Here is a 16,062-nt window from a genome sequence, read left to right on the forward strand (position 1 = left end):
AGCCATTGTAATCCATAAGCTGTACTTTGGAAATTTATATTCATTAAATAAAAGTTAAAATAAGAAATTCAATGTGCAATAGAATGGCCATTGATAAATCCTACTGACAATTCTCTGCACAATATTTTTGTTTGCATTTATACATTTTAGAGTAGTCCACTGTCATTTCCACATTTTAGTTGTGCTTTACCAAACAATTTCTGTGCTGACACTCAAATGTAAATCATAATGCTTTAAAGTGATATGGTTTATAAGTCACTTTATTTATAAAAAAGGGAAATAAGGAACATCCATGACTCAACTGGCTCTTAACTTGTAATCACACATGAGGGTCTTCTGAAAGTTGAAAGAAAATGCATATTTCAAAAAAATACTATTCCGGGATTTCAGAATCATTTTGCACCAAAATCAACTTATCATTTGTAAAAATGTGTTTGTTTATTTGAAAGGCAGAGCAACAGAGAGAGACTTAAAGAGAGGGATTTAGAGAAAGAGAGAGAGAGAGAGAGAGAGAGAGTGTGTGTGTGAATAGGTAGATCTCTGTCTATTCACTCCCCAAATGCTGACAAGGGCTGTGGCTGGGACAGGCACAAGTCTGGAGCCAGAACCTCTATCCGAGTCTCCCAGTTGGGTGGCAGGGAACCAAGCACTGTGGCTATGATCTGGTGCTCCCATGCACCTTGGCAAGAAACTGAATTGGAAGCAGAGGAGCTGGGACTGGATGTGGCACTCAGAGCTAGGCCTCCCAATGAGCAGCATAGCCCACTGCACCACAACGCCCTCAACTTGCCTTCTAATTCTATTTTTCATTAACTTTTTGAAGTCTCCTTTTACAGATTTAGTTCATTGACAGATGATCTAATAGCCATTTAAAACCTTTGAAACAAACAAACAAAAAAAAACGGTTGAAACATTACTTTTAGTGCTGGTTGTAGAGGCCAGATTATTTAATCATGACAAATTATTTCCCATAAAATGAATATAGGGAAAGGCCAGAATATAATGTGTAACCTCACTTGAAAGGTATACAAGTCTATCTTTAAGATTAGGTCTGTTTTTTATATTAAACGAACCGTTGCTAAGTAAAATCTATATAGCAATATGGAAGATACTTTGAAGATGGAATTTAAAAAAAAAAAAGCCCACTAAAATCAGTTTAGTATAGGTCAGTAAATGTGTGTATTTGCTCAGAAAGAAATGTGAACCAGCCCAGCTGCAAGACACCTTTCTTCTTTAGTGATGTGCTGGTTTAAAATGCACTGACCTGCTCTCCATTTATAAGACTGGCTCACATCCAGACCTCCTGTTTATGGATGCTACAAGATGGTTTGCTTAGCAACATGCTTAATGGGACCACAGGGAGTTTGGTTTTCCAGCTAAATGCATTTAGAATGCACAAATAAAAGCAAAGGTTCAGATTTCTTTTTTTTTTTTTAATAAGAACTGAAGAAAGCCCACAAGTAAAAAGCAATCACAGCTAATTAGATGACTTTGGCAAATTGTTTTTTTATTTTTTAAACCTAAATTTTTAATAATTTTAACGTTCAAGTCAGTTTTCCAGAAAAAAAGCATATCTAGTAAGAAATCAGGTATCAAATTTCACCAGAAAGGTGTACACACCCAATGTTATTTAAATATACCTAAATGAAGTCATTAATAATGAAACTTTTTAATGCAAAAATGTTACTGGTTTAATGAAGTAAATAGGAATTTCTTCTTTCCAGTGGAAAGAGCAACAAACAACACCTAGTATAAGCAGAGATCTGCAAAATAATAAAAAACAGGAGAGGAGGGGTGGTTGATGGAAAAATATTCTTCCAATTTGTGAAATAATTCTTACTGCATGTACCCCATAACTCAGATACCAGATCTTGAATATTAATTTAAATCACTAAGATCTGTTCATACACATTTCTCTCTCTCAATAATATTCTACTGGGGATTCTGTGTGGGGCAATACAGAAACTCCAGGCTCTCATTTTTCTCTCAGGACCAGTCCTTTGGCAGGCATATAATGTTAAATTCTTACAAAGGCATTAGAGAATAAACCCAAGATGATTCTCTTCTCTTGTAGATGCGAATGCTGGGGAACATTCTTAATCACTGGGGAATGTGTTCCTCCGTACACTAATGGTGCAATAACCTATTTGTTGTGGGAGGTTTGGAGTAATATGATTCTAGTCAGTGACCTTCTGATACTATTCAGATTGAAGCTGAGCTGCATAAGAGTTAGGATATCTGTGTAATTTTGAGCTGGAAGGGGGACTTGTAAGAAAGCAGGCTGAAAAATCAGGTAAACTAGTGAAATAAGATGTATGGTCATTTTTGTTATAGCAGACCAATTCTTTAGAATGGAAAAAAAATGTTTGGGATTTGTGGCTCATGAATATAGTCACCAAGTTTACCAGTGAGGAGAGTGTGAAACAGCGCTGTGATAATCAGATGACAGCATGTCAGAATCGCTGAAAGTTTTCATTATTGGACATAAGCAGAGGGAAGATCTGAAGGCAGACTGTGAAGAGGGTAGGTTCATCATGTGGTCAGAGGAAGCCCCTCAGTTGGGAAAATAGTGCAGTGGTAGATAAGTTAGAGTAGACTGAAGAGTACGATCTTATCAAGAGATACTCAGTCTCCTGATCATAGCTTTACATGTGCCTGCAGTTGTGTTGGGTATGTCCACAGTGTCTGAACTGACTGATGTCCTCTGCTGCCCAGAAATTGTGTCCATGTCATGGAATCTCTGAACATCATCTCATTCGAAAGGAGTTTTTGCAGGTGTTATTCAAAGGTCTCAAATGAGGTCACACTGGACTATCAAGGCAAACCCTAAATCAAATGACAAATGTCCCTATAAAACATATCCAGAAGAGTGACATTCCTAGGGGAGGTGGGTGGGGGTGATGTGAAGATACGACAGAGTTGGACTGATGCAGCCATGAAAGCCAAGGAATGCTCGGAGCCCTCAGAAGATAAACAGGAGAAGACTTCTTCCCTAGAAACTCTAGAAGAAGTGTGGCCCTATAAACACATTGATGTCAGACTTCTGGCCCCCAGAACTGCAAGAGAATAGATTTCTGTGGTTGGAATTCACTGCAGCCCGAGTCAGCTAATCCACACGGGACACAAGTAAACCAAGCAAGATGTCATGCAGTCCGCACTACTCCAGAGTGGGGAAGGGACCTGTGAAATCCTAGGCGATCCTCCATTGTGAGAGGACCGCTACCTCTTTGCAGCAGTTTTGTTTGGATATTATTTGGTTGTTGCTGGGTTTTTGGGGTTTTTGTTTGTTTGTTTGTTTTGTGTTATAGCTTAACAGGCTATAATTTCAAGGGATGAGAGCCGATCTACTGAATTCAAGTTTTTTTTTTTTTTTTTTTTTTTTTTTTTTTTTTTTAAAGTAGGTCAGAGTAGGAGGGATTCTGTTCTCAGGAAAATGACTATACTTCTGGATGAGAACTTCATACAGCGTAACAGAAGATTTTGATTATTTAGGCTTTGCATCTCTGTAGTGACTACAGTTTCTGCCTCTTGAATTTCCTGGGTTAGAATGCAGCTTTGTCACTAATTAATTAGTTGAGCAAGTTACCTGCCTGCTGTGGTTTGAATGCTGCCTCTAAAGCTCAGGTTGAAATTTAACTGCCATGATAACAGTGTCAAGATGTGGGGCCATAGAGCAGTGATGAGGTCCTGGGGAACACCACACTCAGGAAAGTATTAAGGCTGCTAGCAGGGAAGTAGGTTGGTTGTGCAGAGTGGGGATTGGCTCCCTTTTCCTCTCCAGTTGAGTGCACTTCTGCCATGTGATGTGCTCTGCCATATTGGGATGCAGCAAGGAGGCCCTCGCCAGGCACAGTCTCTGCTGACTCCCTGATCCAGAATCATGAGCCAAACTTCTGTTGTTTATAATTTACCCAGTCTGTAGTGATCTGTTAGAACGGCACAAAACAGACTAAGATGCCATATAAGCTCCAGCTTCTATATGCAATGTAGACAATAACTTGTCCATCATTATCAACCACGCTCGTGGTTTAAATGAGATAAGAAAGCAAGAACTATTGCCTTTTTCTCTTTTTCTCTTATAAATAAATATTGTTTTAAATAAACAGTTACTTTAAATTTTTATTTATTTTAAAGGTAAAGGAGAGAGAGAGTACTTCCATCTGTTTCACTCCCTAAATGCCCACGTACCCACAAGACACGGCTGCCAGGGTGAAGCCAGGAGCCCAGAACTCCATCTGGGTTTCCTGTGTGGGTGGCAGGAACCCAACTACCTGAGCCATCACCTGCTGCCTTCCAGGGTGCACATTAGCAGGAAGCTGGAATCGGAAGCAGAGGCAGGGCTCCATACCAGGCATTTTGATACAGGAATGTTTATGTCCCAAGTGGTGGTTTAACCTGCTGCACCACAATGCCCACCCCTTACAAATAGATGCCTAGTGGAGATTTTGAGCTCTTGTTGGAGATGAATATGAGAGCTTATTTAATGGAAAATACAGTGTTGTAAAATACATGGATTTCAAATTTTTTTGCTCCAAAATAAGCTTATCTTATAAGACAGTAATGTTACTGTCTTATACGAGAAATTTCAGGCCGTATATTTACTGATTGGTTGAGAGTTATCTTTATAATGATAACAGCTATAATGCTGGACACTTGCTGGGGGTTTACATTTACTTGATAGGAACTAGAGCTGCAGCTTGACAAGAAGAAACTGTCAGGCTTCTTCATAAGTGCCGAAGAGACCTCTCTCAAAGATGAGCCTGGGAGATCTGTTTTAGTGCTGAGAAGGCATTTGTCAAATTGATCAGGAAAAAAACATGTGGTTTCCCTAACTGAGGTCTATTATCCCCATGGTGATTGTTCATTGTTATCAACTGAAACAAATCAAGATTTGAAAAATTGAATTTTTAATACACTAAGTAAATAGCAATGAGTAGAAAGCACTAATAAAATTGCTAAAAGAACTGAAACACATTAAAAGATAAAATAAGCAGCTGCTGTGAGAAAAAAAAAAAAGCGTGGCAGTTCCTCAGAAAATTAAAAATAGTATTACCATAATGATCCAGAAATCCCACTTCTGGGTATACATGCAAAAGAATTGAAAGCAGGGTTTAAATAGACATTTGTATATCCACATTCATGGCAGCATTATTCACAATAGCCAAAATATGGAAGCAACCCAAGTGTCCTTTGACAAATGAACCAGTAAGCAAAGTGTGATATATACATACAATGAAATATTCAGCCTTTAAAAAAATAGATCAAGACCTATGCTGTAGTATAGATGAACCTTGCAAATGTTATACTGAGTGAAATAGGTTAATCACAAAAGACAGATGAGTCTACTTGTGTGAATGGTTAAAGCTGTGTGAATCATAAGTATAGAAAGTAGATGGGGCTGGCCTTGTGGCATAGTGAATTAAGCCTCAGCCTACAAAGTTGACATCCCATGTGGACTCCAGTTGGAGTCCCAGCTGCTCCACTTCTGATCCAGCTCTCTGTGAATGTGCCTTGGAGGGCATCAGAGGATAGTCCAGGTGCTTGGGTACTACCACCCACATGGGAAACCTGGATGGACTTCCATGCTCCTGGCTTCAGCCTGGCCTAGCCCTGGCCATTGTGGCTCTTTGGGGAGTGAACCAGAGGATGGAAAATATTTCTCTCTTTCCCTCTCTCTCTCTTTCCCCCACCCCTCTTTTTCCTGTAGCTCTTCCTTTCCAAAAAAATAAGAAAGAATTTTTTTAAAAAATGAAAGAAATTATGATGTTGAATGCCAGGGGCTCCATGGGTGAGGACTGTGGAATTGTGTAGTAGTTACAGAGTTTCAGTTTTATAAGACAGAAAGATTTTTGTAGGTGGATGGTGGAGATTGGGATACCACAGAATGGATTACTTTTTACAACACTTAAAAATGGTTAAGTTGGTGAATATTATGCTACCCGTATTTTGCGTAATAGCAGGAAAAAACAGGCTATAAAAATACAAAAAAAAGTAAATAATAGAGTAAAAAAATTTTAATTAGATTATAAACAAATTTAAAAAGAAAAGAAAGGTGATACACCTTCCAGGCTCTTTATTTGAATTAAATCACTTTGAAACTGAACAGATGCCATGTTTGGGATGGCTGCCTGATTCCTGTATCCTGCCTTTCTTTTGCCTGTAGGGCAGACTAATGGTTAAGTTCATAGATTGAAACAGTCCAGCTTGCTGGGCTGCAGCATTAGGTCACTGTGCGCTGTTGTTATCAGGACCCTGTTTTGATAACTGAGCTTCTTTATGCCTTGTTGCCGAATCCCACACACTCTCTAATGCCATTTCTTTTTTTTCTTTTTTTGGACAGGCAGAGTTAGACAGTGTGAGAGAGAGACACAGAGAAAAGTCTTCCTTCTGTTGGTTTACCCCTGAAATGGCCGTTATGGTCGGTGTGCTGTGGCCGGCGCCGCAGGCGGAGGATTAGCCTAGTGAGCCGCTGGCGCTGGCCTGTAATGCCATTTCTGATAACTCCATCCAGTCTCAACCTCTGAACCCATGGTGACTTTCCTGATGACCAAAAGCGACCTGATGTCTGTGACTGCATTTAGTGTCAGACCTCCTGTCAGCTTGTCTGTCTTCTGGCTTGCATTACCTCTTGATTTCCTAGAATTCAGTCTAAGTGTCACTCCCTAATTACTAGGTCTGAGGCCTTTTTTCTTCCTCGTTCCCTCTCTCCCTTCCTTCCTTCCTTTTTTCCTTCCATCTTTCCTTTTCCTTAATACTTGATGTCTTAACTATGCCATTGCCAGTTGTCTGTTTCTAATCCTTCTTGTAGCTATTTCAGACCTTTTGCCTTTAAGCCTATCCCAGTATGGTTGGTGGAATGGAATCCCATCCATTCTGCTTTTTCATCATTAGGTAGCACCACAACAGCCTATCCTGAGGTTTGGCAGAGCTGTGTTTCCTTATGTCAAAGGGCATTCTCAATAGCAGATACCAGACTACTGGATGCATGCTGAGTTAGTTCTCCAACAGGGTTTTCCCTTAGAGAGCCATTGGTTAGGATATCAGCAACTGAGTCCTGAGTCCAGCTGCCCCACTACACATAAAACCCATAGAAAATATATTAAGCATCTTACCGTGCCCTAACATTTTCTGAAGCTCACAAAGCTCCAACCTACATGAGTCACCTCAGATTTAGTTCTAGGACAAGGAAGGCCATAGACATTGCAGGATTGAGACTTAATTTTGTAATATTGAGGATTACAGGGTTACTCACCTTTTCCAGAGGTTCAAAGATAAAATAGATCAGACACTAAAGTAGTATCAAGGAGAGATTTTATTTAGCAACAAAATGTTGCAGTAGGAAGGTGGGTCCAGCATGAATTGAAATCGCCAAGACAAAAGACTAGAGGCTTTTCAGAAGTGCAGTCAGCTAAGGAAAAGGCACTCAGGGGTGTTAATGGTGGCCAATCCATGTGATTAGGCCCCCTGGGTTTGTTAATGGGTACTTACCCAAGGGAGAGAGAAACTGCATGGCAGCAGGCAGTCCTGTAGGTTTGAGCAAGGTGCCTGCTGGAAGCCAGGCCCTTATTCTTACCTAGGAGCTGGAAGTAAGATTGAAAGTTTTCTTCCTGTATGTTTGCTCTTCATAAAAACAGCTCTTGATCCTTTAGGAAGCACTTTGTGGTAACACATTCAGGCCTCAAAAGGCAGAGAAAGTATTTAGAATTGCAAACTTTCTAAAGTCACTGCTCTCAGAAGGGGGCTTGGGTTCCTGTCTATCATCAAGTTGTGGAGCTGGAATAAACAGTAAATTGTCAGGCTGGTGCTGTGGCATAGCGGTTAAAACCACCACCTGCAGTGCCAGGATCCCATATGGGTACTGGTTGGAATCCCAGCTGTGCCACTTCCCATCTAGCTTTCTGCTATGGCCAGGGAAAGCAGCAGAAGATGGCCCAAGTCCTTAGGCCCCGATACCTGCGTGGGAGACTCAGAAGAAGCTCTTGGCTCTTGGCTCCTGGCTCCTGGCTTTGTATTGGCATAGCTCCAGCTGTTGCAGCCACCTAGGGAGTGAACCAGTAGATATAAGACCAATGACATTTTATTTGTCATTGTCTTAAAAATAGTCCTGTAGGTAAAACAATTTACAGCAAAAATGAATGAATTGCTTCTTTGCTATCAAGACAATAAACATTTTGTTCACTTAAAAAAAAAAACAATCAAACTTTATAGATAATGAGTGTCCTGAAGTCTCTCTACCACTATTTTAAGAAAATTAGTATGTAATAATGCTTACCCACATCATGCACTTGTTTAGAATACGAATTGCTCTCGAGCAGTATGTTCTGAAACAGTTGTGAAATTTGAAAATAACATCCAGTGTCCGTAGTTTTGCATTCTATAGTTTCAGTTACCTGTGGCTAGCAATGTCCCAATTCTAGAAATACACAATTTATAAGTTTTAAATTGAGAACCCTTCTGAATATCATGATTTAATTTCCCATTATCCTGTTCTAGCTGACCCAGGACATGCATCATCCCTTTGTCAGCGTGTACACAGTATATGTGCCACCTGCTTCTTAGTCTCCTAGTAGCCTCCCAGGTTATCAGACCAACTATCACAGTATCATGGTGCTTGTGTTCAGTAATTCTTATTTTACTTAATAATGGTCCCACACCACAAGAGTACTGATAGTGGTTGCTCAGATATACCAAGGACAAGCTGTAAAGTTCTATTGTAAGCATTAAGGTAAACATTCCTGACTTCATTAGAAAAGAAAAAATAGTATGCTTGGGTTCATGAAAACTATTGTAAAAAAAAATCTATCTGCCCCTGATATTGCAAAAGTTCTGGTCACAATGTGTGATAAGTGCTTAGTACTGATGAAAAGGCATTAAATTTGCCTATGCAGGTATGTATAGGAAAAAACATAGAATGTAGCACAGGGTTTGGAACTAAAACACAATATTTATAGGGCTTGGCATTGTCAGGAATCCACTGGGGAGTCTTGGAATGTATCTGCTGAGAACAAAGTGGGCCTGCCTTAACATGATGGGGTGTATAACATTCATTAACAATTATTCCTGAAGCTTTTTGTTTGGTACTTTTTCTTCTTATTGCTGTAAGAGTTTTAAACCATCATAACTGGGTATTGAATTTTATCAAATGTTTTTTCTGCATCTTTTGATATGATTGTAATTTTGTATCAGCCTGTAAAATGTGATGAATGACTTTTCTAGATCTTTTCATTGTAATCTCCCTTCCATTCTTAAAAGTTGAACTTAGGCACATGGTAGAAATGCTTTCCTGTATCACAGCATTAGATTTTTTTTTTTAATATTCTGTTCAGAAAACCCACATTCAAATACACGAGTGAGAGGGCTTATTATTTTTGGTTTCCTTTCCATTTTCTCTTCTTGTTGTCAAGATTATATTGGTTTCATAGAGTTGGGAAATAAATAACTTCTGACTTCTACTCTTTGTTTTTCTCCAAGTACCTAAAAAAATGTAAGATTTAAATGCTTTAGTTTTGAAAACCTGATAAAATTTCCATCAACAATCCCTAAGTGTGGTATAATTATGGAAAGATTTTAAGGTAATAATTCCATTTCTTTAGAAGCTGTAGAGTTCTTTGAATTTTTATTCTTTCATGCATTTGACTCGATTTGTAAAAAGACATTTCTAGTTCATGGAAGTTTTTCATTATATTGACTTAAATTTTCATTGAGTTCTTTTATTTATTTATTTATTTTGAAAGGCAGAGTGAACAGTGAGAGAGATAGAAAGAAAGGTCTTTTCACCCCCCAATGGCCACAACGGTTGGTGCGCTGGGGCCAGTGTACCGCGCTGATCCGAAGCCACGAGTTTCTCCTGGTCTCCCACGCAGGTGCAGGCCCCAAGCACTTGGGCCATCCTCCACTGCACTCCTGGGCCACAGCAGAGAGGTGGATTGAAAGAGGAGCAACTGGGACAGAATCCGGCGCCCCGACCAGGACTAGAACCCGGTGTGCTGGCACCGCAAGCGGAGGATTAGCCTAGTGAGCCGCGATGCCGGCCCATTGGGTTCTTTTAATATCTTTTAATTCTGTTATATATCTGATTAAGTTCCCCTTTTCATTTTTAATTTTTATTTGAGTCTCTTTCTGACCTTCATTTCTTATTAATAATTTAAGAAAAATTTTTTGAAGAACAGAGAGAGAGAGAAAAGGAGAGGGAGAAACATCAATCTTCCCTCCTCTGGCTCCCTCCCCAAATGCCCACAACAGCCAAGACTAAGCCAGCCCACTGCCAGTAGCTAGCATCTCAATCTGGGTCTCTCACATGAGTGGCTGGAGCTCAATCACTTGAGGCATCACCTGTTGCCTCCCAATGTCTGTAGTCGAGGGAACTTGAATCAGGAGCCTGAGCCAAGAATGGAGCCCAGGTAACTCTGATATGGGATGTGGGCATGCTAACTGCTTGGCTAACACCCACCTCTCTCTTTGATCTTATAAAAGGTATCTGGGCCATCGCCGCGGCTCACTAGGCTAATCCTCCGCCTAGTGGCGCCGGCACACCGGGTTCTAGTCCCGGTCGGGGCGCCGGATTCTGTCCCAGTTGCCCCTCTTCTAGGCCAGCCCTCTGCGTGACCCGGGAGTGCAGTGGAGGATGGCCGAAGTGCTTGGGCCCTGCACCCCATGGGAGACCAGGAGAAGCACCTGGCTCCTGCCTTTGGATCAGCGTGGTGCGCCGGCAGCAGTGCGCCAGCCGTGGCGGCCATTGGAGGGTGAACCAACGGCAAAAGGAAGACCTTTCTCTCTGTCTCTCTCTCTCTCTCACTGTCCACTCTGTCTGTCAAAAAAAAAAAAAAAGGTATCTGAATTCTCAGTTTTTTCAGGAGTTATCAGGGCTTTGTGATTCTCTTTTTAGTCTTTATTTTCTGTTTCTATTGTTTTGTTTATTATTACCTGTTTTCAATTATCTTTATTTTATTCTTCATTATCTAAAATCACAAGTGGCATAATTTAGTTCATAAATTTATAGTCTTTCTTCTACATTAATAAAATAATCATCTCTAAAGTTTTCATAGGTAGCACTCAAGATATATAAGGACATGTCCAAAAGTTCCTGGAAAATGGATTTAAGAGATAAGATTATTTTTATACAAATAATTGTGAAATCCATACAAAGATTTTTCAGGATATGCATTTTAAAGGTTTTTTTTGAAGACCACTCTTGTGCTGGTGAATAAAGAGCTAACTAAGTCATGAATGTTCATTGGTTTTACCCCCTCATATGTAAAGTGACTTAGTCACCATATCAGCCTTTAAGCACATATGAATCACATTCGGGTCTCACCACAGTCATCTCCTAGTAAACCATAACTGTGAAATGTGCAAATTGCAGTGAGCTGCTCTAGTGCGTATAATTCCAAACAGAAACATGGCCCAGATTTATTAGTGAAATTAACATTTTCCTATATATGTTAAGTCCATTGAGCATTTTGTCAGTTTTTAATTTTTTGAATAATTTTATGAGGGTATAAATATAATTATGATACAATTTTATGGATATAAATGAAATTTTCTTTTAATTCACCATTTTACTTTTCAGAGATATTTCATACTGATGTGTTCTGGTTGCTCATGTTTACTACAGGAAGAACTTAGCGTCCCATCACCACTGATTAGTTTTAATCAGAATTAGCATTTTGTAAGCTGAGCACTTAAATGTGCTTTATGAATTATACCATTTAGTAAATAAAGAACCAAAATCTGCCTGCTGGCATTGTGGTATAGTAGGTTAAGCTACTGCCTGAAATGCTGGCAACCCATATGGGCACCAGTTTGAGACCCAGCTACTCCACTTCCCATCCAGCTACCTGCTAATGCACCTGAGAAAGCAGTGGAAAATTACCCAAGTGTTTGGACCCCTGCACCCACATGGGAAACCCAGAGGAAGCTCAGGGCTCCTGGCCTCAGCCTGGTCCAGCCCTGGCTGTTGTGGCCATTTGGGGAGTGATGGAAGATCTTGATCCCTCTCTCTCTCTCTCTCTCTCTCTCTCTTTCTCTTTCTCTCTCTCTCTCTCTTTCTCTTTCTTTCTCTCTCTCTGTAACTTTGCCTTTCAAGTAAGTTTTTTAAAAAATCTGAAAAACAAAACAAAACTTCTAAAGCAGCCTGTACTTTGTGGTGCAACCATCTTTGGAGCATTGAAATATGGCTAGTGTAAATTGAGATATGCTTGAAGTATCAAATGCACTTGGATTCTGAAGAATTAGTACTAAAAAGAATGTAATGCCCCTATTAATAATTTTTTTTGTATTGGAGTAAGCATTGTGACACAGTGGGTTAAGTTGCCATTAGAGATACCCATTCCTATATAGAGTTGAGTCCTGGCTCTTCTGCTTCACATGCAACTTCCTGCCAACGTGCATCCTGAGAGGCAGCAGATGATACCTCTAGTACTTGTGTCCTTGCCATGCACATGGGAGATCTCAATGAAGTTCCTGTCTCCTGGCTTTGGTCTAGCCCAGTCCCTGCTGCTGCAGGCATTTGACTTTGGATTGAACCAGTAGGACACAAGATTCTCTGTCTCTCTCTGTCCCTGTCTCTCCCTTGGTCACTCTGTATTTTCAAAAAATAATTAAGCATTTAAAAATAATTTTATATTGATTACATGTTGAAGTGATAATATTTTGGGTAATTGGTAAATTAAATATCAACATTTTAGCTGTTCCTTTTTAAATTTTAATATGGGTATTAAAAAATGGAAGATTAGATAGATGAATCACATGAATCACCCTATGCTTATATTTCTGTTGAGCAGTGGTGGTTGGAGAGTTTATTTCTTCAACCTAAGACTTCACAGCAAATTGTTGAAAAATCTAGAAGCAAAACACAGGCCTTCTGATTTCCTATCTTTGTCTATTTCAAAAGTAATTTATTTTGTTTTCTCCCCTTTTGTTTAGTGAGTTTATATTTGTTGGCTGAGTGTTCTGTTAATTTGGAGAATCATAGGAAAGGCTGTCATTTCTGCAACTAAAACATATGAACCAGATAGAGTCTTAAATTATAAACATTGTGAGCAACGATCTGAACAAAAATGCCTTCTTAGTAGAATGCAGCCAGAACCCATTTTAAGTTTCAGAACACTCATCATTTTATGTGACCTACTTTAGAATTTTTGAAGACATATTTGTGGCATTTGGCAGAATAAGTATGTAGATATTAAACATATGTTTATGAAAGAAAATTTGAATGTTTGTTTCATGTTGGTTATGAGCATTTCATTAAAAAATTCTATATTTAGGTGGATCAAAAAGTATCTATTGGAGCAAGGTTGGACTAGTCACCATTTCCAATTAGATTTTGTGTTCTCTGTGGGCTAAATAGTTTGGGAAGGAGGCTTAGAATTACAAGATAACTTCTTTGTTCTCCAATTTGCTAAGTCAAGAAAACTGGAATGATTAACCTCATTTAGCATCTATATCACTCAATAAAATGCATATTTGCGGATCTTTGAAAAAATATGTACTCACCATAACTTCTCACCTGTTTAGAAACACTATCATAACGAGTTGTATAGTATCCATGTGTATAGCAGTGTCCTGAAATAATTGAAAGCTGTGTGGTTTGAAAAAACTAGCATTTTGGATGGATGTTAAATTTGCATTTCAAAACAGTTTTTCATTCTAAAATTACTCTTAGCAATTGTCAAAGCACATAATTACCTCCAAGCTTAATTGCCACTACTTTCTGTATGAAGTGAACAGTGTTTATTCCCAAGTGCTATAATGGATTATATTATACAGTTTAAAACATATCACCCTTATGAATTGGGTGCTGACTGTCATTGGCGTTTGGTTTTATTTTGCATACAGCATTGTTTGGCGATTTTCTCTTTCTGTGTATGTATATGTGTGCATTTATATCTACCTATATTTACTTATCTATAATCAGAGTAATTTGAAGGGTTGAATGTACTGGAATGAATTTTCCTTGACACATAAAAAATACAGTAACCCTGTTTTGTAATTTTCTGATTCTGTGCCAAAATGTTTTTTTCTTGAATAGTGAAATGATATAATAAAATATTCATTTTGTAAATAGAGTGCAGGATCAGAGAGCATTCACATGCTAGAAAACTGTAATAAAAATTCTGACAAGTAGTGCTGACAGTAATGTATTTTAATGATGTGGTTGTTGAGGCTAGATTTGTTCTGCTTGTGTTTCCATGTAGTAGAGTAAGTTAATAATTGTGAAATAACCAGTGGTATGCAGAAAATATGCTTACTGTGTAATTATATTTTTCTTCCTTTATTGGACCTTACAGTTTTATAATATGACACTGTTTTGAACTGAAAGAGTTCTGTCGCTTGTTAACTTTTACCTTTTGACCCTTTATGAAACGTGTTCTGCCATGTAGGAAAAGTCAGTAGTCCCTAAAAGGTACATAAGACTGTTTAGAATAGAGTGTAAACTAATTTTCTCTAGGAGGTAGTTCTAGAAAATTGTAGATTCATTGGGAAGAATTCATTGACACAGGTGTGTTTGGCTAATTGTTTAGAAGCACAGTGTTTTACAACCTTACCCTACTCTCTTTTTTGCTAAAGCAGAGAATTCACATGGAAGTCTGACTTTGTGTTCAATCAATTCCTAATTATTTCTAGGAATAGCAATTGTGTAGTTCTTACCAAGAAATTTTAGTATTCAAAACCCTGTAGACATTGCAGTATACAGCAGGATCATTTTGAATATGGAATAGCAGATCTGACAGGATAAAAATCTTATCATATAAATGCTACTTAGTGATGCATGAAGGGAACAAAATATTTGTTTCATTACTTATAATGAAAAATAAATGACTATAAATCCTTCTATGATCCATTGTTATTAGTAATTATAAAATATTGAATTATTTTTGCATATGAATCATTTTATATTTTTGATGCCATGGGACTAAGTTAGTAGAACAAAGTAATTTTTTTTTAAATTTTGTTCCATGGTGCACCTAGGATCATAGAGATCAAATCCTTAGGGCAAGAAAACATTTTTGGACTTAAAGATTTTTTATCCTAAATGTGCAAAATATTGCATACCTTGATTTTGTCTTCTAAGCTTAAAATCATGTTTTATTTCATGTCTATCTCTCTTTTTAACATGAGATATTCAGCAGCTGAAGATACTCTAAATTGGCACAGTTTTTCTAGACAGGAGTTTTGAGTATATATGTGATGAGTAATACTCATAGGAATTTACTTCATACAATCAAAGATGTATGCAAAGATTAAGGCAAAAGAATGATTATATTGTATTTATTCTTTAAAGGAAGATTTTTAAAATTTTACAGGGAGAGAGAGAGAGATGTTTCATCTGCTAGTTCACTCTCCAAATACCTGCTACCACAGCCAGGGCTCAGCCAGACCAAAGCCTGGAGCCAGGAACTCTATCCAGGTCTCTCCTTTGGGTAATAAGAACTTAGGAACTTGAGCCATCACTTACTGCCTCCCTGGTGCTTTAGCAGGAAGCTGAATCAGAAGTATACTAGCCAATGCTTGAACTGGAAATTGGATATGGGGTGTCCACACCCCAAGTGGTGGCTTGATCTCCTGCACCATAACACCCACCTCCATTTGTTTGATGTTAGAGGCAATATAATTTACAGAAAAATCTGGAGATTGGATTTTTTTTTTTTTTTTTTTGACAGGCAGAGTGGACAGTGAGAGAGAGAGAGAGACAGAGAGAAAGGTCTTCCTTTGCCGTTGGTTCACCCTCCAATGGCCACCACGGCTGGCGCACTGCGCTGATCCGATGGCAGGAGCCAGGTACTTATCCTGGTCTCCCATGGGGTGCAGGGCCCAAGCACCTGGACCATCCTCCACTCACTCCCTGGCCACAGCAGAGAGCTGGCCTGGAAGAGGGACAACCGGGACAGAATCCAGCGCCCCGACCAGGACTAGAACCCGGTGTGCTGGCACCGCAAGGCGGAGGATTAGCCTAGTGAGCCGCGGCGCTAGCTGGTTTTTTTTTTTTTTTTTTTTAAATCACAGGTTGTCTAATGCAGTTTCTGTGTATCTCTTTAGTACTTTTATTTTGAACAATATCTG

General features: G+C 38.9%; 1 protein-coding gene and 1 pseudogene across 5 annotated transcripts in view; both read left to right on the plus strand.

Annotated features, from left to right (window-relative positions):
• IMMP2L (inner mitochondrial membrane peptidase subunit 2) overlaps positions 1–16,062 on the plus strand; it is a 1,099,135-nt gene that overhangs the window by 473,317 nt on the left and 609,756 nt on the right. The window lies entirely within an intron of this gene.
• The window catches only part of LOC127491796 (small ribosomal subunit protein eS27-like), a 31,511-nt pseudogene continuing 15,449 nt past the window's right edge, over positions 1–16,062 (plus strand).

Source organism: Oryctolagus cuniculus, chromosome 3 (assembly GCF_964237555.1).
Source record: "Oryctolagus cuniculus chromosome 3, mOryCun1.1, whole genome shotgun sequence".
In the NCBI taxonomy this organism is placed as follows: domain Eukaryota; kingdom Metazoa; phylum Chordata; class Mammalia; order Lagomorpha; family Leporidae; genus Oryctolagus; species Oryctolagus cuniculus.